Source organism: Falco naumanni, chromosome 7, assembly GCF_017639655.2.
Source record: "Falco naumanni isolate bFalNau1 chromosome 7, bFalNau1.pat, whole genome shotgun sequence".
Taxonomy (NCBI): domain Eukaryota; kingdom Metazoa; phylum Chordata; class Aves; order Falconiformes; family Falconidae; genus Falco; species Falco naumanni.
This window is the reverse complement of record NC_054060.1, coordinates 7,636,713-7,661,893: the sequence shown is the minus strand read 5'-3', so window position 1 is coordinate 7,661,893 and position 25,181 is coordinate 7,636,713. Positions and strand designations below refer to the sequence as shown.

The 25,181-nt window shown below is 41.6% G+C and overlaps 1 protein-coding gene across 2 annotated transcripts in view; it reads right to left on the bottom strand.

Annotated features, from left to right (window-relative positions):
• Positions 1-25,181, bottom strand: part of IGF1R (insulin like growth factor 1 receptor) — a 195,635-nt gene that overhangs the window by 104,074 nt on the left and 66,380 nt on the right. The gene's annotated exons all lie outside the window — the stretch shown is intronic.

Below are 25,181 nucleotides of genomic sequence, written 5' to 3'. Positions count from 1 at the left end.
CACTTGTCCCTTCCAAGGTCACTTCAAAAAGCTCTCTAGGCTACCTGGCATAGCTTAAGCTGCTGTACAGGATCTGCTCTTAAATAAATACATATATTTAAGAACCTTTTAGTACAATGCCAGCCATTTCTCGTGTTTATTATGTTTCTGTTCACCCAGCTGCACCCAGACATGCTTAGTAGAAAATACAGCTGTGTAGAAATCCCACTAAGGAGAACAGTTACATTTCTAATTACCTCCAAGGCAAAGATTCCAGCACACAAAAACACAGAAGGGCCATGTTTTGCTTTGGTGGTAGGTTTTGGTTTGGTTTGTTTTTTTAATTAGTTTTTAGAAGTGCTCAAGTCAGTGGCAATTTAAAAATTCCTGCAGTAGCTTAGAATCAATGAAACCCCAGAACAATCCATAATAATACCATACAATATCACCTTATTTATCAGCCCACTGCTGCCGAACCACAGATAAAATTCTGCCCCAGACATAAATAAGCGAGGGCAAATATACGTCATGCAAGAAAACCTCTGCAATGAAAGAAATCTGTGAGACAAGCAGAGATACAGATAACATGTTTTTTTATGTTCAAAACAACAAACTGGTCTGGAAGCATTGCAGTAAGCGTGTATGCTACAGGAAAAAGAATTCACATAGAGATCACATAGGGATATTTTAAAACCAGATGCACTGAAGATACCAGAGGACTGAGTTTCTTCTGAAACGTGTGAACTGAGAACTGTATGCAAGCCAGTAGTTTGTGCAGCAAGGTCACAGCTCCACATACCTACACAGACTGCACAAGCGGCCAGCCTTGGCCCTTTCCACATGGTTTCTCTCTGAAAAATTTGAGTAGTTCATCAGTTTACCCCATGGGATCATTTTGAATCTTTAATTTTGTTATGTTCAAGCTGCTCAAATGGAAATCACCTAACAAGCACAGAATAGAGGCTTAGTTCATACTAGATACAAAGGTTAGAAAATCCAGGATTTCCCCTATGACCTTTTAGTCTTCATTTAGTCTACCACTGGCAACAAATGAATTTAATTTCAAGAAAAAATAACCACAAAATAAAATAATATGTATTTTCCACATAACAAAAATAACTGACAATGGTTATGGGTTTGTTTGTTTAATAATATATTAATATGAGGAAACTAAGAGGTATTTTCCTTCTTTGTTTCAGCTCAGTTTCACTACATAGCTTATAAAACCCCCAAAGAACATGTCTGAAACTGCAAAGCCACAAACACATCCCTCCCCACTTCCCTTCCCAAATCCTAGTCCCTAACGTGCAGCTAGGTAAATCTCAGAGAAGGAGAAAGGAGTTTTATTAGCAGAGGGCTCAGAATTGGAGGGCAACCACTGAACATTGCCGGGAGCTAAACCTCTAAAGTTACTCTTTGGCTAAGTGTGCCTGCCTTTGATCGGCGGAGTTCAGAGCCCGCTTACTAACCTCGACAGGAAGAGCTCACTTACGTGGTGCAAGACGAGCCCTTTCCTACAGTTTCTTCATCAGTTTTATAAAAGTGGCATACTGACAGGCTTTGCACACTTCCAAATATTAAAAATAGCTAGGCAAGAATTTACAAGCAGCGGTATCGCTAACGACACAAACCATCTACCTCCCAAACTGTGGTTTTTTTCTGAGCCAGGTCCGCAGGAGATCACAAGGTTCCTGCATCAAGAATATCTCCTGAACCAAACCCGATAAGCCAAGCCTCGCAAAATACTTAAGAAGCATGTGCTTGGTTGAGCATCCTACCAACATAAATGATACAGAACTGCTGAGAGACAGACTGAGAAGGTCCTTCCAGAAAAGAAACCCAAAACATTCCGCTATCTTCCTTGTTTATAGAAAACTTAACTAAAAACTGGCCCCAAACTCCCTGAAACATTCAGAGCAGGATTTTGCACATGAATGTGCAGCACTTTGGTGGGATCATATTAAATACTTCTGCAGCCTACATTCACACGGTTAACAGTGTCAATTTGGTTGACTCTCAGGGAAAAAAAAAATATGCAAATAACACTATATGCAGGCTGGGGTGTAAGAACAGCCAAGTCTGCCTGGTTCTACAACTCAAAAGCTTTCAGTCTGCTGGGTCTTGAAGGTGCAACTCCTGTGTTCACACTATGCCCCAAGTACCTAATTCTTTACATGGAAGCTGATTTCTGCACTATGTTCCATTATTTGTGTATTGCTCATCATCAAAAAAACTAATATAATCTGCAGACATCTTTTGTAGCAACTTGAAGTCTCATTCCAGTTGCTATTAGCCAGCCTTTCATAGCCCACAAGCCTCTCAAGTCATCTCAGCTTACTCATCCTGCAAGGCTTTTCTTCAGACAGAGATTTGTGTCTACATTAATGGATGTGAGTCACAAAGAAGCCCTTAACTCCAGTACCCAAAAGGATATGGATCTTTGGGAACCAGATTACTTCATTTTGCATCATTAGAAGTTTATCGCCGCTTGCTTTGCTATCACCAGAATGAGAAGTGGTCTGGCCAGATATTGCTCTGAGAAGAGGAGCTCATTTCAGCCCTGTCTGCCACAACCAACGGTGGTGTTTCCACCTTCCCCTCGCTCGGCAACAACTGCCATCAGCCATCAGAGCTGCTCAACGCCTTCAACCAACAGTTCAGCACTTGTCTTCAAAATGTAAAATGTCTAACCGGTTTAAAAATTACTTCACAATCCTAGTACTAACAGGAAGAAAGCAAGATGGTCTTTTTCCCCCCTACCCCTGGGACAATTTATTCCCACAAATACGATTCCCAAAGGATCACGTACAAAAACCCAGGAAGTTAGTTTCCCTTCACCACACTTCCCAACCTTTTCATCAGTTTCTCATATCCAGACAAATAAGCCGTTTTAAAGTGTCTATCTGAACTCACATGCGAGCCTGGAGACCCCTGCCCTTCACTGAGATTTTCCTTACTGGAATACTGCCCCCCTACATATATTAGGCACACCAGAATACGTACAGTTTTAAATATTTCTTAGAAAATTACCATTTACTTAACACAAGGTTAATTGGATTAAATCCTAGCACATCCTCAGATGTCTTCAAAACGCAAACTTCTTTGGAAATGACAATAAAAGGGTTTTGTTTGTTGTTTTAATGCAGCATACACTACCCTTTACTTCAGTATGGTTAGAAAAGAGACTGAGCTGTTAGTCAGGGGGCCGATGAGCAGCAGCATCAACTTGCCACTAACTGGCACAAACACGTTCACTCCCCTACAGCTGATAAATGACCACTGCAGTGGAAATTACTTGTAAAGCTTCCCCATCTAGGCTAGGAAGATGAACTTACATATGGAGTATTTTTGGCCGCTTTATGGCGGTTCTTAAGAGACTGGTTACAGAAAAACACTGCACTTAATATACTATAAGTGGAAAATGACTAATTATGTTTTGAGACTTCAAAAGACAGGAAGAACAACAGCTAACACCACAGCTTTATTGGGGCAAATGAAAACTGCAAGACAATATAAACTCAACCAAGCGCTGCCTCAGTATTTTTTCAAACCACTGGCTTAGCTGTCAAAGCTGAGGAGATACCCTTGATGTTGTAACTTGTCATCTCTTATGGACCTGGCTTGGGTTGTAAAAAAATAAAACAGAATTTGTTAAGTAGGTGGTTTGTGAGTTGGCATCAGTGATATCAGTACTTGTAAGAAAGATTCAGTATTTAAAAAAACCAATAATAATTTAACTTGCAGGCCTTAAATTAAAGAGGGATGCTGCACTGGCTTTAAAAAGCTTACTGCTGGTAATTAGGTTTCTAGTCCTGAACAGCCTCCACTGTTACAGCTCAAACAAGCATCTTTAACTGAGTTGCCCATCTCTTTGTGTTTTTGTTTTGATAGAGGCTCAATTATGCTCAGGACAATGGCCTGTCTCTTCATTTTGCTGTGAATAGGAAGCAAGGGTGCCATTGTCACCCGGCTTCAATTCAGTCACAACAAAGGGGTCTGAAGTGCTGAAAATAATGGGCTACCTAAAGTAGCTCGAAGGAGGAAGGAGGGGGAGCTCTGCACTAGCCACTGTCCCCCTGCATCCAGCCCTCCCAGTGCCTCAAACCAGACCGATGCTTCCTCTGGCAAGAGCCGTTGTCAGGGGTGGTGATGCAGGACAGACGCAGGGCGCTGCTGGCGGGGGGCACAGGAGGGGAGCTGAACCATGAGGTGTGCAGCTCTGCCCCACACTTCCTAACGGTGGGAAAAGAGAAATCGAGTAGCTGTGCGGTTTGTTGATTTGTGTTAAAAAGCAAAACCCGAAGCCATGACCTTTAGCATATGGGTGGGCTCCAGGGCGGAAAGGGAAAGACACACAGGAAGGCAACAACATGGAAGAAAAGTAAATCGCACCACAGATTCAGCGAGAAAAAAAGGAGGAATGCGTTTTGTTTAAAGAAAAACGGGGCACAGTATTATTAAAATACAGCGTCAGTTACACTGAGATTGCAAGGAGTGAATGAAACCTAGTAGCAGGCTGTTACTGTAGCCGAAATCCCCTCCTCCCCTTCTGGTGCCTCATTCATAAATGGCTGCTCGGGCGCTCCCGGTGCCGGTGCGCACACGCAGCCACGCGTGCCCCTCGCTGTCACCCGGCCGCAGGGACCAAACTCGCGTTAAGCAGCGTTCAGTTACTTTTCCACAGTCGTTCCCTCTCCTCTCTCAGGCACCTTCCTCAACCTGGAATCCAGGACGGTGGGAAGCCTTCGCAAGCTTCCAGCAAGCGCAGCTTGAGGGCTGGCACCCGGCGATGGAGCTGCCCGCGCCCCGGACCAGAGGAACGGCAGCAGGCTCAGCCCTGCCCGCCTGACTCCTCAAAGCTTGCCTTTGTCCTCGCTCTGTGTAGGGGGTTGCTAAGAAAACCACCTTTAGATAGATGTGATGTATACAGAGACAAAAACAAGACAAGACCTCAAGAAGAAATCATCACCTCGCATGTTGCTAGCTTAAAGGCAATGAAAAAGCTTTCCTATGCATCCCCATCCCGCATGCACGTATAGCTCTTACCACTCCTTACGTTTGTCTTGGTGTTTGCAGCTCAGAATTCCATCAGAACATTTTAAATCGGTAGAACAAGCCTCAAACGTGTCATAACAATATCAGTACTAATAAATCATAAGTAATACAGTATACTGTTTGTAGTTACAAAGGGGAATTTCCAAAATGTTAAAAAAAAACCCCAAAAAACAACAGAAAACGTGCACAGGAGTGAGGAAGATGCAAAAGGAAGGTAAAGAACCTACCTGTTATGCTTAGGGTTTACACAGATGTAGGAATGATAACAAAAACTTCTATAAGCGTTGCCCAAAACTTGGGTAACTAATGATAGATGGTATAGGAGGGCAAGGCCTAACCAAGGACCTTATTTCATTACCAGAAAATGAATTAACTTATTGAAATTGTCACCATCAGCATGAGTTATTAATTCCTGATTCTCCTGCTAAACAAACATAAATTCCTGCTGAACAATGAACAATTCTCCTGCTAAACAGTAAATCAGGAGTTTTAATCCACTTTTTACAAAGCTATTTAATAACAGACTTACTTTTACAGCCAACTTTCCAGGAAGGTAAGTAATTCCCTTAAGAAAACAGTTCCTTATTCCAAATTTTGAATAATTTGACAATGTAGAAAATGACAAATGATATCTCTCTTCCGTTTTGCTAAACCTCCAGAGGGGCCCCCAGCCCGAACAGCATGCCACTGAGAGCAGGCATCTGACCGACTCACAAGCAGGAAAAGAAGGTCTGCCCTGTTAATTTGTTCATTTTAAATATAGAAGAAAGTAAGGATCACATTTACACTAGTGGGAAAGTAGGTATTGCAGAACTAATCCCACATCCCTACAACCTTTATCAGCAAAACAATCTTCTCTTTAGACTGAGGCAGGGGGCCTTGAAGTAACACAAGTTCAAACTTGAATCAAATGGATTAAAGGTGCAGGTATTTCATTGTCAACATTTCATAAAAGTGCCCACAGAATACTTTGAGATGATGCAAGAGCCTAAGCAGCGATCCATCATCTCGCAGGCATTTCAAAAAAAAGCAGGGCTTCCAAACCTTCAGCCAGATAACCGTTACCACATCTGACCCACCTGGATGTATTCAGTTACCAAAAAGAGGCAGTAAATCTCCGGAGAGATGACTGTTTACTCCATGTACATATCCATCAGCCCAGAGTCACAAAAAAGGCACCCAAAAAATGCAGAAGCTGTCTCCACCACTCCCGCCTCTTATCACCTCCCAGGTTCAATTCTTTCTTGTCACACACCCGTGAAATCTGGAAGACTTTTTTTACCCATAGTCATGGCCTCTGAATAGCAGACATATTGTTATGAGATCCAAATACATAAACCACAGCTGGCATCTCTCCCAAAAAAAAAAAACTATTTGTAAAATATTTTGAGAGTTGCCTATATAAGTCTAAAGCATACTTCTGGGGTGAAATTCCCACTGGTATTTGATGAAAACCATTTGCAACTGTTGTTCCCCACAGGTGTGATCACCAAGGATTTTATAGTCCAGAATAAATGGTTGAACCCACAAGCTCTGCAGGAGAACATTTCTTGATGAATACTCCAGCACCAATTTTCTATGGACATGTTTTCCATTTATATTTATGTTTTAATTAAAACAGGACTCACAGAGACAGAAAATTCTTAGAGTAGAACTGTAATACTGAACATGTGGGTACATCACCTGTGCCTCCTGAAGTACAGGGCACTTCAACAGCAAGGAGGGAAAAAAACTCCATGCATAACTCACTAAGCAGAACACATTCCTGTATCATTACTTTAAACAGAATAAGAGATAATCAGGGGGTAGCACCCATTCAGCTGCTTGTTTGGCCTGATTTGTCTAGACTGATTTTTTTGTTTGGCCAAGACACACACACCAAACAGTTACACTTTCTCAATGCCCAAGGCCACATGCCTTGAGCTAAGCTATTGTGCAGTAACCACATTTTTAAAGTGCCAACTAAAGTTAGCACTAATATTTTATTTTTGTATGTGTATGTATATATACACACATAATACATATATACACTCACTATATATATGTATATATATAAAAGAAAAACCACTTTTATGAGAAAAATACAACACTGATCAACCTTTTTCATAGCACTGCCTTGAAGCTTTGTTGTACATAAACCCATGATCATTGCTGCATAGCACACGTTTCAGGACAAAATCTAGTCAGAGAAGTTGCTTGATTTTCCTGAAATTTTGTGCATCTGCCCCCAAAGTAAGTGCTTTGGCAGAGGTATTAGGTAATGAGAGAAAAATCTCTGGAGAGCCTCAGAGGTAAGTGAAGCAGCCTGTTCAAATCACAACACTCCTCACCACCCCACCCCATCCCCCAAGAGAAACCAGAAACAAAAAAAAACAAAAAAACAAAATAAAACATACCAAAAAAACCCAAAACACCCCAACCACACACAAACAAAAACCAAATCAAACTTTGGAGTATGGTACCCTTTAAACCTCTGCAATACCCTGCTCTTTAGTATCAAAAGCAGATCAAACTTTTCAGATAAACAATACATTTGGTTGTTTTTGTAACCTACAAATCACAGTTCTTCCTCTAGCTCGTGAATCAGATAATTTCGGTATGGAAAGTATGACAATCTGAAAGAGTCGCTCTCTGTCTTAACCTCAGTCCTCCACAACTTCAAGCTGCACAGAGATATGCTTTTTGTCCTGGAAGGTCCACAGGATAGCCACATCACATGTACCCAAACATCACCAGCCACAAACCACTCCCAAACACCTGATAGCGAACTGAAAACTTCTAGTACAAAAACTAGAAGCCACAAACTGCAAGTGTCAGTGATTATATCTTGCAAAAGGAAACTTGGTCTCAAATCTCAGCAATCTACCAAGACTCAAGACAACATTTAGCAACAGAAATAACTTGTTCACCTTGAACCAGAAACTCTCGAGAAGCCAGCTTAGTATTTAGTAGTCATCAAAAATATTAAGTTTTGCATCCAGCCAGAAAGCCCACATATTTTTCTTTTTTTTTTTTTCCTGGGGGTGTCAGCTCAAACTCTCTTACATCGACTGAGCACTGGCTTCTGACTAGTAAACCAGCTTCGACACATTCTTCTTCCACTTAAACATCATTATGTACCTCCTTGGAACTTCACCGTGATCAAAGTCCTCACTAAAGAGCAAAAGAAAATGACAGACAGGATGTACACTTAGAACTCCAGTTTGTGCTGGCAAAACACGATACCATTTACATTTCATTTCAGACCAGTTTCTCCAAAAAGTAACCACCACAAACCATATTATGTTAATTTTGACAGAAGGGAAAAAAAAAAGGGATATGATACACAGAAACAGGAAAGCAAATAAGTTTCCATCTCTATCAAGAAATAAGAACTTTGCTTTCTGTTAGCAAAGATAGAGCAGCTAAAGACAGAAGTAAGGAATTAACATTTCCTGTCACACTGACGACAACCGGTAGCGTCAGAAGGTATACAGTTAGGAGACAGACTTTTCTGCAAAATACTGGAGAGATCACATGCAAGAATCAAGCAGTATCAGCTGCTTCCCGTGTCCAAACACTGAACTCTTGAGCACAGTGCTCGAGTCACAGCTGGAACAGGAACTTCACTTACCTCCATTTTATCTCAGCAACAGGTCACCCATTTTATTGCTACTTGGACACCGATATTCTTGTACTTCCAATCTTTTCAGTCACCTGTCAGTCCACTCATCACCACCTATAGTTAATATTTCAACACTGTACTGATAACTGGGACTGCAGGCATCACCACTTTATCTACAAGCATCTGTGTGCAGCTCACTCAAAAATCCACTGGAGCATCCCAGTACTTTCCACAACTGATACCAGAAAAGAGAAGCTGGACACCTTACAGAGCACGCATTTGTTTTTGTATGGAAAGAACCAGTGCCAAATGAAGTTATTTCTCACATCCCTGGAGCACTAAACTGGTATCAACAGGACTACTCACAAATCTGAAGTGTAGTACATTCTTAAAGCGTTTGCTTAAGACAAACGTTCACATATCAGTTTCTTTTTTAACTGAAACTCTCAAGTAAATGATTTTGCTGTGTATGGCCACAACAGGCCAGATGGAACAGCAGGGGAACTGGCTTTCTCTCTGTGTGTGTCATGTTCTGATACTGTTAGAGAGCTGCTTCATAATATGATTACATTTACCTATCAGTTTCAGATGATTTTTTTGTGCTGTCATACTCCTACAGGAACTCCCTGGGCATCCTTTTCCCTTCTATTGCACCACATGGAAGACTCTCCCTCCTGACTCACCAGTTATCTTCCAATTTTTAGGAAGTTCTCTTCCAGACCCTTGTTTTTCATGTTGACCACGAGTCACCCAACGTACCATGCACAGTACGCATGCAGATAGCTCACCATTGCTATACTAGCAAGATTTGGATGTACCTACAAGGAGGGAGATCATACGACTGCTGTAATACTTAATCCTGCTTCCTCCCTGCAGCTCAGTACCTCAACTCGCTGCGGCAACAACAGCTAGCAAAGTGGAATTTTCCTATTTAGCTCAAGAATTACCCAATGCATACAATAGTTTTAGCAATTATCATAAACCAGTTTTGCCCCAAACTGTCAGCTCTTAACAAACAGTATGTCCAAGGCGGGGGAACTTCCCCAAACTTATTTGGGCACAGTATTTAGCTGACTTAATTTGAAGCTGCTTTTCCTTTCAAAACATGCACGCCTACTCAGCAAACCGTAACCACAGCTGACTCAGAGAAGGAGGACAGGCTCCTCAGCTTTCTTCTTCCTGTACAAGAGAAAAACAAGAGGGCACAATATTCATTCCTCCCTCCTTCCTCCCAATCACAGCCAGCTCAAACAGCACTGGCGTATAAATAGAGCCAGGAGAAACCTCTTTCTGGGATGCAAGCAACAATAAAACCTCTGGTCTAATGGCAAACAAGCATCCTCAGTTCAAGCCTGGGGAGGCTACGGGTTTAAAAAGCTGTGTGGAAGGCCAGGCTCCATGTCATTCCTCTTCACGCGCGCACACACACAAAGGGCAGAAACAGGCCACCCTTCTCCTTCCCCCCTTTCGAGGTGCCTCACACCGACACGCTTGCTGAGGCCCGGTTGCAGTGCCTGGAGCAGCTTAAAACAGACACAGGGCCTCGCACAGGCGGGAGAAGGAGGCACCCAGTTACCCTCCCTAATCACCACTTATAAAAACACACACTCCCTTGGTCTCCTCAGCGCTTCATCTGCTGCACCCCTTTTGTTGTTGCTGTTTTCTTGACTTCCAGTACAGAAAGAGCCAGACTGCTATAACCACACCCTGAATTTAAAAAAAAAAAAAACAAAAACACATAAACACAGACTTATTTACATGCATGCATTTCTTTGAAAAACACATCCTTGGCACATAAAAATCCTCTGGTACAGGAAAACACCACCTCTACGCAGACAGCTGCAGCACAGAGAACCTGACTGCGCAGTCAGCCACCTGGAGCAGAAATCCCACTTCCAGCCTCCCAGTAACACGGAGCAGGAATCCTCCCCAGGTACGTGTGAAAGCAGCAACTCTGGAGAGACATCACAAGCCTTTTAGAGGAGACACTCAACGATCTTTATGCAAAAGAAACTCTGATCTCTCATAAAAGTGCAAGGAAGGAAAAAAAAAAAAAAAATCACACCAGAAATACAATCACAGAAACCTGTTCTCTGAAGCATTAAACAGACTTTCAGTCAACAACATTTACTTTCTAAGGAATCAAGACGGCAAATGAAGCACAGAACACAGCTTTTTCTGAGGATACAAAAGCATTTTCTGTGTACAAGATTTCAAAACACTCCAAGATGGCCACTTTTCATTTCAGAAGGCGTATCTATGTTTCCATTTTCCCCTATGGTACCACACAATTTCCAAGCCATCAAAACAAGCAGGGAAGACAAACAGTTCAGACTTTGTCTCATCACTCCCTCACTCTAACCTCATGCATTAAACCCGAAGTGTATTACCAAGGTTTCCAACTGTTGCTTTAATTATTGATTAGACTCAGGAAAAGCACCCCACAAGGCTTTGATGCTCCCATCACACCAGACTCATTCCTCGGGCTGCTGACCGTTCCCTGCAATGCTGTATACCGGACACACAAGCCTTCGAACCGACCACCTCATTACGGGACCCATTTACAAAATGACAACGATGAAGACCTACTCGCCATCGGCGCTTTTATACTTCTGAAAGTCAGTAGAAACTTACTTTTCCTAGCACTTTTGACTTTGCAGTGCTTTAAAATCCGCACACCAAATAAAACAGCAGCACACTATTTCTGTATGGGGTGCAAATCCATTTCAACCCCACTTGGCTACTCTTCCAATTTCACGGATTTTAATAACCACTGGAAAATGTACTACTGCTAGTTGTAGTTACATTTAGATCACTGTATAGAGAGGTGTAAGCAGCACAGCCCTCTGCCCAGGGGCTACACAAGCAGGATTTGCATAGAGGAACTTGTCATTTTGCCCTTGCAAGACAATGAGACACTCTGTCAGGCTGCCATAAGCCGTCCACTTGGGCCGATACTTACTTAGCTCCCAAGCCACAATAACTAACTTATTTCAGCAGCCCAAGGTTGCATGTTACCACCAATGCACTATCTTAAGCACTTTCTTCCACACTTTGAAATGTGGTTAAGTTCTTTCAGCCAAAGCACAGTATCAGGGAAACCAGCTATTTTCAGAAAAAAGAAGTCCAACTTAACCAATTTGCCTATTACTAAGACACGATTTCCAAAACTGCATTTTAGTTTAACAACCACCACTAATGCTACTACAGTTAAAAACTTGCATTATGAAACCTATTCTAAGAAGTTTACTGCTTAGCTTTCACAGGACTTCCTTTGGGCTGTAAGTTACTCTTAAGTCTTAGCCCAGAAGTATTTTTAACCAAAAATCTTTGGTTTAAAGATCTGTCATTTAACTTATGTCAAGTACAAGAGAAGCTTTGGGGACAGCTTAAAATTACAACGATGTTATCTTTTTTACAGGTCATAAACTCAATGCAGAAGAGTAACCATATCTGACATTTGGGAAGTAGATTAGAAGACAATAGTTCCTCCAAAGATGTCATAGCAGCTAGCAAAAAAGAAATGAGCATACTTACAGTACACCTATGCCATATGCAGTTTTACTTCAAGTACCTATTTCTTCATTCCTCAAACACCTCCCTGATTTTGAACAGAGCATTACTTTCCTCTGAATGACATAATTAACATTGTCAGCATTTACTGACAACTATTTTTCAGATGTTTCCCAAATCACACCTCAGAAATTCAGGGAAAAACGCCAAGGCTGGAAGGGATCTCCTGGATCTCTAAGCCTTACCCTCACCCACTCTCCCCACCACAGCATGGGCTAGATCACAGCTTATACACCACCTTCCTCCAGTTTCAGAAGCAACAGAACCTTTCTAGCTACTATTAGGAATCCTCCAGTACAGCACAGAGCTGTGCATACTGCGGATGAGTTGCTGAAGAACTATTTCCAGCAATGTGATGTGAAAAGATGTCCTGAAACCGTAAGATATTTGTATCAAATATTCCACTAAGATCAACTTAGATTTCTCTGAATTCCCAGCCCCACCCCCACCCTTTTTTTTTTTTTTTTCCCAACACAACCATTCAGAGCTCTCTACCTAACAGCACCCACTCCCGGCCTGCTCTCCTGCATGGTGGATTTCCTGGATTTTCATGTTCAAGGTAGAAGGAGCTGTTAGAGTTATTATGACCTTAATTACACTACTGAGCTGCTCATCATTATCAGCTCGATTTCTGGCAGCAGTAGGTCCCCACTGAGCAGACGCTTACAGCTGTTAGGCTTGCTGCTACTCAGTGATGCTGAGATTATGAAAAGCAGTTTCAGTTCTCCCCCCACCCCCCCAAATTAATACAATACTACTAGGAGAAAAAAATAAATATTAACTGACAAACTGCCATCTACTCCAGTCCTCTTCCCCTCCTCTCCTGCCGCAAGTTCTTACCAGTACAGACTTGTATGGACTACTGAAAGCTAGAGAAAATGGTGTCATCACCAGATAATATAAAATATCAGACTACCTGCTCATTTCAGCTACAGAAAGAACTTGTTCATAGAAAAGGGAACTAATAGAGAGCGATACAAGTTCTGAGCAATTGGTGGCTCCAAGATGCCCAGCCACGTGTTCAAGCTCAAGCTTCTCAAAAGCCGAGGACATACAGAGCTCAGATCTCAGCCTTTCAAAGGCGCTTCTGTGTACAACAAAGAGACAGGAATCAGTAACTTGCCTAACAGGTAGGAAAACACATTGATCCTATACCCAAAATACCAGCACTGCTATCTGATCACACAGGCATTGCTGTCTGTGGCTTTATATGTAGTAATACAGGTTGCTTCCGTACCATCAACAATCCCTAAGTTAAATTAAAAAGATAAATCAGACCACTGACCACTCTGGAAAGATAGCATTCCTAATGCAGGCTCATGCAAGGGTGGGCATGTGAAATGAAACTGCCCTCAGTAACTGAAAACAAAGCAGCTTAGCAATCAAAGCCAGCAAGTCCTGCACTGCAAATCAAGTCTTCAAATCTCCCCCATATTATTTCCCCAAATTTCAATTTGGCCTCATCTGTGCATTTAATTCATCACCACAAAATCATCCAGGCTCTTATAGACAGATAAAAAAAGCAACACTTAGGTCTGCACATCCTTTACAGCCAGAGGAAAAAGAAAAACCAAAAGAAAAACCAAAAGAGACACAACCAAAACCAACCAGTCCCCATTTCATCAGTTTTCCAAGCCCAGTCTCTCAATTCCACCCAGCTGAGCAGTTAGTTAAGCAGCAGATACACACTACACATTACATACCCATTCTGTAAGAAGGGTACCGTTCAACATGCCACACCATTATCTGTTGCTACCAAAACTAAGGACAGGCTGGGTAAGTCAGGAAGTTCAGGTGTTTGAAGCCACGACAAGAACTTAAATTTTAAAAATGGAAATCTTCACAATGTGTTTTGTTAACTCTAATTGCACAATGAAAACAAAACCCTCCATAAAACAATTACTTTGAATACAAGAACCATCAAGACTTTTCAGTAAGAAGTAATTGCTAATGTTAAAGAGCTTCCTTGGGGGATTATTAACTCTTATTCAAAAGAATAACACAGTTAAAATTTTAAGATTATTTCCTGCAGCCAGTTAGGCTAAAGATGCAGTTAACTCTGCACCTCCTCAAGTAGGCGGTGCTGGAGCTAGGGGGTTAGGTAGTTCCTGAGCTACCATCTAGACTGTTGTCAGCTGTGACAATACATTTTTTCCTCCCCGCTCCCCCCCCTTTTTTAAAAAAATAAAATAAAATAAAAGACTCATTCACAAGTAATAGATTGACTGACCTGAAATTTTTTTCCACATGCTATACTTCATTGTCCTTCACTTCAAAGCTCTGGAAATTTAGAAGCCTGAAATACGGGAAGTACTATTAACTGCAGCGTTTCTTAGATCTAATTACAACTTAAGCCACCACTGCAAGTTAACTTCTACTCTGTTTTGGCTCTTCCACTACCCAAAACAAAGTTCCCGTTTATATTCTGAATTCACTGACTACATTTGCCTAATATAAATTAGCAGAAGTTATTTTTATTGTTAAAAATAACTACCATAAATCAGTTGGGAGTTGCACTTAAAATGCCACTTCACTGTATGATAACTAAACAATAAGAAAAGCAGATGATACAGACTGCAACCAGACAAAGCAGAACTTTTTTCTCTTTTCTAAAATAAAGACCTAGAAACAAACTACTTACCAAGAATAAACGCATTATTCATTTATATGTAAGACTGCACACAGGCACAGAAGCCACTATATACTCATACAGGATCACAATATATTCCATCTGTAAGTTGAATTAATGCATTTGAATACCTTATATTTTGAACTGGTCAGCAGCACCAAACAGCCACAATGGAACAGCCAAAGAGGGGGTTATTTTCACCCCATTGAGGGGAAAGCTCTGATCACAAATTATCAGTAACTCTACTAAATGCAACACAGAACTGAAAAGTCTGAACAATTAGAGAAGTACTGAGATTAAAGGCTGAAGAGTCCAAATGCCAACTACTGCAGCAGTGAGAGATCCCAAAGAGAGAATTCTGCTAGAGGGGAGGGGAAGTATCTTTCCCTGGAGAACAGAAGTTGAAATGGTTTCTACAAAATAGCTTATTAGGTAGATTCAAGGTCAGGAAAAGTTACAACCTGCAACATTGCTTTGCAATGGAAGGAAGGGACTTACCAGTTCTGTTTGACCCCACTTTGAAGCATGTGCAAATAATCCTATGGCCATCAGAAGTTTGGCAAAATTTAAACATATTAAACTGTCTGGATGAGAAAAAAACACCAGTAACATGAGAAAAGTAAAACAGCAAAAGGATGGACAAACCAGCACCCCATAACTGCGACTGGCCAGTGAAGTGTGTGGAGAAGAAAAACTCTCCACCCTCCGCCCCCCTTAGAAACAGGAATAGCTGTCCTGTGGACCAGTCATCAGGAAACCGTAGAGGAAACGAGCAGGTTTATCTCACTGAGCCCCTAAAGACTTTTCAGGAAGTAGTCCAGGAAGCAATGAAAGGCTTCCCAAGCCAGCCGTGGCTGCCAGGAGAGATCCAGCAGCCAAGTGAGGTCTAAGAAGGGAGGGGCAGGGGTCCAGGTGGTAGATCTGAAGCCTCCTTCCCTCCAGGGAGCAATAAAGAGGCTTTACCATGTGGGATGTACTCCATCCTCTCTCAACAGGCTGATTTGGCCAAGTGCAAAAACCTGCCACTGATTACCGACAAGAATCTTAGCCAACATACAAAGGAATTAAACTTGAGTAAAAAAAGAAAATAACACATTTACAGTCTATTTCCATCTCTTTCTATGACACGAGACACTGCTTATTCCAACAACAAGCAAATGCTTTCAACAGAGTGCACAAAACATTAATATCTTCTGTTGAATGGATTTCAGAAGTCTTCTATTGCCTTAAGAGAAATGCAAAACCACTGTTCAGGTACTGTATGGCTTGCGAGCCATCCAAATCCCCTGCTCACCTCTCTAGCACCAGACAAAAACGCAACGTTCAGATGACTAAAGCCATCAGGTATGCTTCCAAGCGTTACCAACTGTTGCTCCAACTGCTGCTCTGGCAAAGCACTGAAATGGCATCTGACACATTTAGAGACATTTACCAGGCTCAGGAAATGAAACCAACCAATGTTGCTACTCTAAACGCAAAGCACTGGATTTCATACACCCATGTGGAATCAGGACACCAGTGAACAAAGCACGGAAGGAAAGTGGTCTCAGCAACATTTTGTAGACAAAAAGGGAAGAGCTGTGTTACAGGTCCTCCAGCTTGAAAAACACTAATTGCAAGAACACCTGTATTTTTAAAACACTCAAGGCCATTTTCAAAACTTTTTTTTATTCATGTGTACACACACGTCATCGATTCCTTAATAAATTCAGAAATACTGAAATGCATAGGTACATATTAAAACCATATCCTGGGCTGCATCACAAGACGCATGGCCAGCAGGTTAGCAGAGGAGATTCTCACCCTCTCTCCTGCTCTCATGAGACCCCACCTAGAGTACTGCATTCAGCCTAAGAAGGACATGGATTTGCTGGAGCAAGTCCAGAGGACACCACGGATGGATGAAACACCTCTCTGAAGAGAGAGTTGGGGTTGTGCAGCCTGGAAAAGAGAAGGCTCTGGGAAGACCTTCCAGCACCTTCCAGCACGTGAAGGGGCCGGCAAGAGAGCTGAAGAGGGGCTTCTTAAGGGGCATGCGTGACAGGACAAGGGGGATGGCGCTGAGCTGACAGAGGGCAGGTTTAGGTTAGATATCAGGAGGAAATTCTTTTCTGAGTGCGGCGAGGCGCTGGCACAGGCTGCCCAGAGCAGCTGCGGGTGCCCCGTCCCTGGCAGTGCTCAGCGCCAGGCTGGATGGGGCTGGGAGCAGCCTGGGCCAGCAGGAGGTGGAATGAGATGGTTTTTGAGAACCTTTCCAGCCCAAACCGTTCTGTGATTCTATGAAAAGCAATTCACCTACTCTTCACAATTTGTACAAAGCGAAAATCCTTGGCACATACACAGCACCCTTTGACTAGCAAATTTGCTTTGGGGAAAATAGATGCTGTGCCCTCTCTCCAAGGCCATCTTACAGGGAGCTGTTGGACACCAAAGGGAGTCAAATCTGCAGATTAAGTTTACCTAACATAAGTGACTTGGAGAGTTGCGAAGACTTTTTGACTCATATCCTGTTGCAGTGTTCCAAGAGGCTTTCAAAATATATAGTGATTCTAGAATTCCAGAAACTGAAGAAAAGGGCGATATAGATGTTTGCACAACTCAGGACAAACTCCTTAGAGCTATGAGATACTCAAGGGAAAAACACTCTCCTTCCACTGCTCCCTTCAAGAGCTTGAAGTGAAATCACCATAGGAACAAAACCCATCCGAGTCAAGAGTGTGCTTAAAAGACAGTTGATTAGTCATAATAAAACAAAATGCCTATGCCAGATAACAGCCACATAAAAACACCCACCACACATGCACACACACCAAGCAAAACTTCTACAATAAATTTGTAAATAAGTGACACAACTTTGTTGGGTGATTTGGAAAAACAAAACAAAACACCACCATTTTTTGTCTACCCTGGCAATAAAGTAGTATCACAATACACTACACTGCTGCTTGTTGCGTTGGCATTTGTGGAATTTAAAGAACAGTACATCAAAATTAGTATATATCAGCAACACATAAGATTAAAAGACAAGTACTGAGATTATTTGATAGCTGAATACATGTGGCACAGGCTCTGCTTCTAATACAGCCACGATGCAAACTACAATTCTTGAGGGGAAAAAACTCCAGAAGCAAGACCACCACAGGAAGCTGTGCCATGCCCACAACCCAGCCTCTGAACGCACGGTATTTTACATCACTCCACTGGGTTACCAAACTGCCCAAAGTACAAGCATTTCTGTGAACCTCTAAAACTGCAGCTGAATCCTTCCTCCTCCTTTCCTCTCACTGCGTCCTTTTCCCAGAACAAGCTGCAAATCTACTGGACACCCAGGAACAAGAAAAAAAAAAAAAAAAAGAAAAAAGGTTTGTATTCATCTCATGCATTAGCTTTTCACAAGCTCTGTTACAAGCTTTTTAGCAACAAAAATTTACCCTTTAACCTTAACTCCTAGCAAAATAATAAAATTCTGGTAGCAGCACCTTTGATGCTTTGAAATCTATGCTGACTTTTAGACTCAGTGGAAAACATATCTATGCATTGCAAGTCAATATTTTTCATTTCTTGTATTCAAACTCTACGAATTATTTCTGCAGTTGAAGATTTTAGTTTTAGCCAAGAGGGAAAAAGCTTTGCTATACCTCAATAAGGAAAAACAGCAGGCAGAGTGCAGACAACTGGACACCAAAATAAATCCTTGACAAAGTCTACATTTGTTCAAGTAATTCATCAAGAGCAGAAAGAATTTGAGGAATACCTGCTTGATAGATCAAAATTCAAGTAAAACGATAACAGAAACATTTAACTGTTTACATTCACTATGTTTTCAGTCTTTTTTTTTTTTTGCAACTGCTGTACTACATTAAGCAAACTGACTGACTTCAAGAAAACTGCCAATTCCTCACCCTGTTTTATCAGGCGGACCATGTTCTCCATTACATCCTGTAACACCTATACCTTCACCTGACTGTATAAGGCCTTCCATACTCAAAACATGCTCTGTGCTTAACTAAAACTGTGGCTGGTGAAACTTCCATCGTTACTTCTCCATGCAGCTTTCTCATGTTCTCAAGTTAGGAGCAGTCATCACTGCTCTAGAATGCACTGGGGAAAAATGTGTCTGGTGGTTATGTCAGAGGACAGCGAGTCTGCCATTGGACATCTATTTCAAGCGATGCCAAGGGCTGTGACCTTGAACGAGTCACTTCACCAGATATTAAGGTACTTCAACGTGCAAGGAGGTGTTGTGATGCTAAAAGTTTTAGATTCTCCTTTCAAAAGCAAGGGGTTACTCTAAGAAAGGAGTGTTTTCAAGTATTGGATAAATCATACTGTAGATACTGGGGGTTTTTCCTTCACTCAAATTCACACATTATCCAAAGAGAATGAAAATATGCAAAGCTTGTGCCTATAAAATACTACATTTTTTTAAGCTAGTTTTACAAACTGTTGTTCCTAATTGTTCCCCTACTTTTAGTCAACCATGATAACTGAAATCACCTTGAAATGCATTTTGTCTCTTTTCTTCATCACTACTTTTTTTCTACTGCTTTTCAGTAAAGTTAAACTTTCCCCACCCCAAAAAGTCACACTTAGCAGTTTCACCTTTCAGATTGCAAAAGCATTCCAGATCAGTGCTGCTTATAGCTGGGGCTGATCCCTCCATGTATGAGAATATAAACCAACATTTTTTAATTAAAATAGAAAACATTCTTACTCCTATCAAGCAATTCTACTGCCTTCTTTTTTTTCTTACTTCTTAAGTAAACAGGACTTTAGAGCTAAAACTAAATTGACAATGACCTTGTTATAATAACAGTACTTAAAATGCCTTACCGTCCAGTGCCAGTTCAAAGTTTAGATTCTGGCCAACTGACCATTGGAGAAGTAAATTAGTATTTCATTACAAAACCAAATTTAAATAAACTATTGTGGTTTTAACTCCACATCTTTATCAGGAACACAAGGCAAGGCAAACATACTTTTTTCAGAAAAAAAAACATCCATAAGTTCAAAAGCAAACTGTAGGTTTCAATGATGGAAAAATATTATTCAGCATCCCAGTTAACCACAGAATGTCACTGCTGTTCAGCTCTCAGCACACCAGCAGAGAGGTACTTAATTCTTACTGGGATTTGTTTCAGCCCCTTTGCTCTATGTAGATCGGAGCTGTCAGATTATCAGAAACGAGTTTAAAGATCATTTATCAAATACACAATGTTGTTTGACACCACCACCACCACCCCCAGTCAATCCACAATTTCAATTTCTTTTTAACCACAGAAGTGCAGAAAACACTAGTCTTAAAAACAGGGCTGTGATTACAAGCCTCTGACAACACACAGAGGGAAAAGGCTGCTCTGTACTTTGGTGGACTCACATGTCATTCCAGACAAGGTTCCTTTATTTACAAAATTTGTGTGGCAGAACACAGCTTCAGTCTGGGATTATTTTCTATTTCCAGGTAGCAAAGCTGTCCCCGAACAAACTGCACTATTTCACAGCTATCTATAGCACATACCAGGCAGCAAGTAATTTTAATCCCAAATCCTCTTCCCCCTTCATTATCCCCAAACTGACACCAACAGCTTTCAGAAAAAGCATCTCTGACTGAGAAACTTTGATGAAACAGAGTCTTTGGATAAAAACAACACTAGATTATTTCCTGCACTTGAATGTTAACCATATAGGCTTTGTCATGGTCTTTACTTTTGCTCTTGCTATCACACAGAAAAGGGCAAGCCTCCGAAAGCAATAATGCCTTTTGTTTGCATCTGGAAAACTAGAATCACTAAGCCCCCAAACTCCAACAGCTTTACATAAATGTATCTTAGCCAATGATACCAATCCAAGCCTTCTCAATGCATGTAAAAACAACTCCACCTGTTCACCTGAAACCAACAAAACACCCTGCCACCCTGGGATCAGCCCATTCATACCCTTTTCAGATTTCATTATTTATATAGCATCACAGGATGCTGTTCTCATGGAGTCATCTTACACAGTCTGCGACTTCCCCACAAGTTCCACATCTTCCTTTCTTGCCTTCATACCACCTCACTCTCAGCAAATCTCCCAAAAAGAAAATAAGGTGTGGACAGATTTATTTGCCAAGTTAAGTATCCGTAACTTGTTCCATGTCCCTAAACCCTGCTTAGAAAACATAACCTTCATAACTGAGAATTAAATATATGCAAGAAGATAGACCAATGCAAAAAGCAGCCTTTAATTTTAGGTATCAAGTTCATACTAGGCACGTCTATTAACCTATAAAAAGTATTTCAGCCACTTCACCTTAGGGGTTTGTTTTTTTTTTTCAGTAAATACTGGTAAAGTTTTGTTAAAGCTTCCCCCTTAGTCAAAGCTTAATAAATAATAGCTTGGGGTTTTTTTTTTAATTTAGGAGTAAGAGCATTTACAGAGCTCAGAGATGCCCCAAGAACAAGACTGCCAGAATGAAGAAAATTATAGATTATTTCTTTTTCTTATTTTGAAGAGTTCTGTAACTACATTTTATTGACTAGCCAATGGGTGCTAGTCTTCGTGTACTTCAGCAATGGTCTATTTTCCTGTATCAATTACTAAGAAGTTCACAAGTGAGAACTGAGCTTTACATCACAAGTTCTCACACTCCCACTGAGTAGCTACTACAACTGAAGAACTGCAGAATTTCAGTATTACAGCACAAGCAGAGGAAAAGAGAGCAAGAAGGAGGGGAGAGAAGACGGACCACACACAACTAGCTCCTCTGTCCACAGAGTGGCAGAAGCTACACTGCAATCAATGGCACCAGTCTTAACCTGTGTTACTGAAATTATAGCTGATTGAGAAGGAAGATCTCTTTAGAGAGGGAAAGAATCCTAAAAAATTAAATTCTTCTCTGTTTTTCCTTGAGGACTCAAAAAAACTCCAGGATTCTGAGAGATTTCTGACTAATACTTCTACTTTTATGCCTACTCTCATTCCAGCTGAACCTATAGTATTTCATGACTAATACAGACCGATGGATAGAGATGCTCTAAAGCTGGCTACATTTCAGTAATAAGAGCACAAATTTGGATCACTTTCTCCATTTAAAACCATTTCCAGGTTACAACTACAACAAGTCTATTCCATGTTCCCATCACCCAGCCAACGCTAACTGAACACAGACTTAGAGGCTTCCCTGTACTCCAGACAAAAAGGTCACATAAAACAGCTTAAGATCTCCAAACACTCAGAGCCACAGACCAGGTTTCAGCCCTGCCTCTCAAATCCTTGTGTTTCAAACCAAATCATAATATAATCCCCTAGATACTTAAGAGTTTCCTAAGGTTGTGTTTGCTAAAAAACAGAGCGCTAAACAAAATTCCTAGGGATTTTGTCCCTGTACTTTGACTACCTCCAAATTAATAAAGACATTCTGTCTTCACAAAGACTCCATCCAAAGATTTTTACTAAAAGAGGGACAAAATAACTAAAAAGAAAGATTGGCTTTTCAGTCCATGAGAAGTAATCTGTGGGAAATGCAGATTTTTTTTTTCTTCATTCTTTGAAAAAGACATCTAATACATTCTGTAGTATACCAGTCCTGTGGGACTGATTTGAATACAGAAGTCATCACCAAGATTATTGACCAATCTTTAAAAAGCCCAAATCGTCCTCCTTTACAGACATCATGGGGCAGAGAACCTTTAACCTGGACAGTACAACCAGCACATCGAAAAGAACAGAAACCTCAACTCATCTTTTTTTCTGGAAATTTGCACCCTCTGGGATAAACACCTGTTTAAGCTCCTACTCTTTTACTAACAACAGTCTTCCTACCACAACATGCAAAAGCCCTGTTTCACACAGGTTTAAGTATTACCATGACATTCTTGTCTCTTACTGACTCCAGGAAATCTGAGCAATTTGTAGAAAGCATTCCTATGTTTCCCTCCTCCTCTACTACAGCAAGCTGCTAGAGCACTCGAACACTGGTGCATTTCAAAAAAAAAAAAAAGGCTCCCAAGGATATAAAAATCCTTTCTCTAAATGCAGTTAATGGCAACGACAGAAGCCGCTGCCACCCCAACTGCAAAGACGAAGGAGGAGCTGCAGGAGCACTCCCAACCCACTGCAGAAGCCTAAGCCAGCCCCACTCTTGCCATCACTTAGGAGGTTTAGGGAAACCTGACTGATTTTGCCCGGAGGAAGTTAGCACTCAGATTATTCCACCAGCTCTGGAGAGGAGGTGGAGCAACTGCTGACACAGGAGCAATAGAAAACAGCTGGGAATCAGCAAAGTCTCAACAAGCACAGGATGTAGATGGACAACAGCTAAATTCATTTACTAAAATGACTTAAGCTCTTTTGTAAGCTTTAGCACTGGCCTCAGCTACGCCAGATGATACCCTGGTTACTCAATCTCAAGCATTCCAGGCGAGGGAGAATGAAAACATCGAACACCCTCCCCTTCTGCAGCTCATCTCACCCAACCCCCGAAAATCCCCTTACAGACTCTACACAGGTTTAGGGTTTCTCCAAGGGAAGAAGAAAAAAAAAAAAGAAAAAAAAGAGAGAGAGAGAGGGGAAAAAAAAAAAAGAAAAAAACAAGGAGGAAAAAAAGAGTTGCAATTCCCTCTATACTGCTTCTTAAGAAGGACTTATTTAAAAGCCTTAAAAGAACCCATAAACTATTACATCAGGGAGAGGTAACCCAGTATCTTGCTCAGAGAAGTCAGAAGCAGCCAGTTCAGGCAGTCAGAATTTCCACTGACAGTTAACCCTCACCGAGACAGCATTTGGAGGGAAAGGTATCTGTGCCAGACGGCAGGACTCGCAAAGAGGTAATCCAAGCGGGGCATACAACCTGTCTTAGTGAGAACTCTGTGCAGAAGAGGAGACAACTTTAATTTCCTCCAGCTCAGCTGCAATCTGTCATCCTTTTTACCAATATACCTACTTGACCCCCACACTATAATTGCTATTTTTAAATGTTACAGGAAGCCTTAAAGTGACAGATCCATTTGATATATCTAACTCACCTGTTTGTAAACAAGCCTTCTTACTGATCATGAGGAAAAACGTGACAATAATAATCAGACCTCAGTATGACTTAGCAGCAGCCCAATATAATGGTACCTGTTCTGCACTCAACGGTTCAAACTTTGAAATTCCCTCTCTACAGCAGACTTGTGCTTTGGAAGCATTAGCAAGAAGATTACTCCTAGATGGTATTTCAGTATCGGCAACATTTTTACTACACTTATCTCCTACTTCTGCCTGACACGTCTTTACTAAATTTAACCCACTAATCCTAACACACCTGAGAGAGACAGCAGCAGCTAACACTATCACTCCTTGCTTAAACAGGAAAGCAAACCGCAAAGTAAGATTACTCAGATTAAGCGATTGACTTGAGGTCACAGGAAGTATATTGTCTATCCCAAATTTGAGCTTTGGCTGCACTAACCTCCAGCCCTGAGCTTGAACCAACCGACCGCTCCGGCTTTTTGCGTGCAAGCTGCTCTAGCAACCGAACACCTCCTTTCCCGCTCCCCCTCTCAGCGCCACCGATACTCATGCATACCTGCCTCCGCGCTTCAGCACAGCAGATTTAGGGGCTGTGGCTGCCTCTGTTACTGTTACTCGGGCCAACGCATGCTCTGAGAAAGAGCCACACAGCTGCACGGTCCCCCTCAACACAGAGCACAGAGCTACGCTTAGCTCTAAAACTACGCAGCCCCACACTAATTGGCTTTCCACAGCCAGCGAGACACCCTCTCCTCCTCAAAGCAAATTTTTTTCACCATGCACTGGCCCCTAAGGCAGCAAGCCCTCCCTGCCAGCCCCCCTGTCCCACCGGCAGCCACACAGTAGTCACAGGAGAGAAACGAGGAAACATCAGCGAGACCACTTAACGTGGCCTGAAGGAACTCACTGAAGTTTCCACCAAGCAAGCCGACTTCATGGGTTTTTTTAAACCATTAGGAAAAAAGATGTATTGACAGCATCTCATAGCACACCAGCTTGCAGCAGGAGTCCAAAAGGGCAAAGCAAAAACATTCATTTCTAGTATGCAAGGAGGATGAAAGAGCTCATAGTCTGGAGTAGCACTTGGCATAGTATGATTCGATATATAACCAGCTTTTCCAGTCACCTTGGAAAAGACAAGAGACCTCCACATCTACCACAGTATTTCAAGATACTGACCAGTGCAACTAAACGGCATCTGGGCACTATGGGCTGACCAGGCAAGTCCCTGGTTAAGATTAGAAATAAAGTATAAGCAACAATTAAAGTAACATCAGACGTGATCAACGACTACTAGCTTGGAATTACTCAGCCATATAAACTGACAGTCTTTAGGGTGACAGAGAA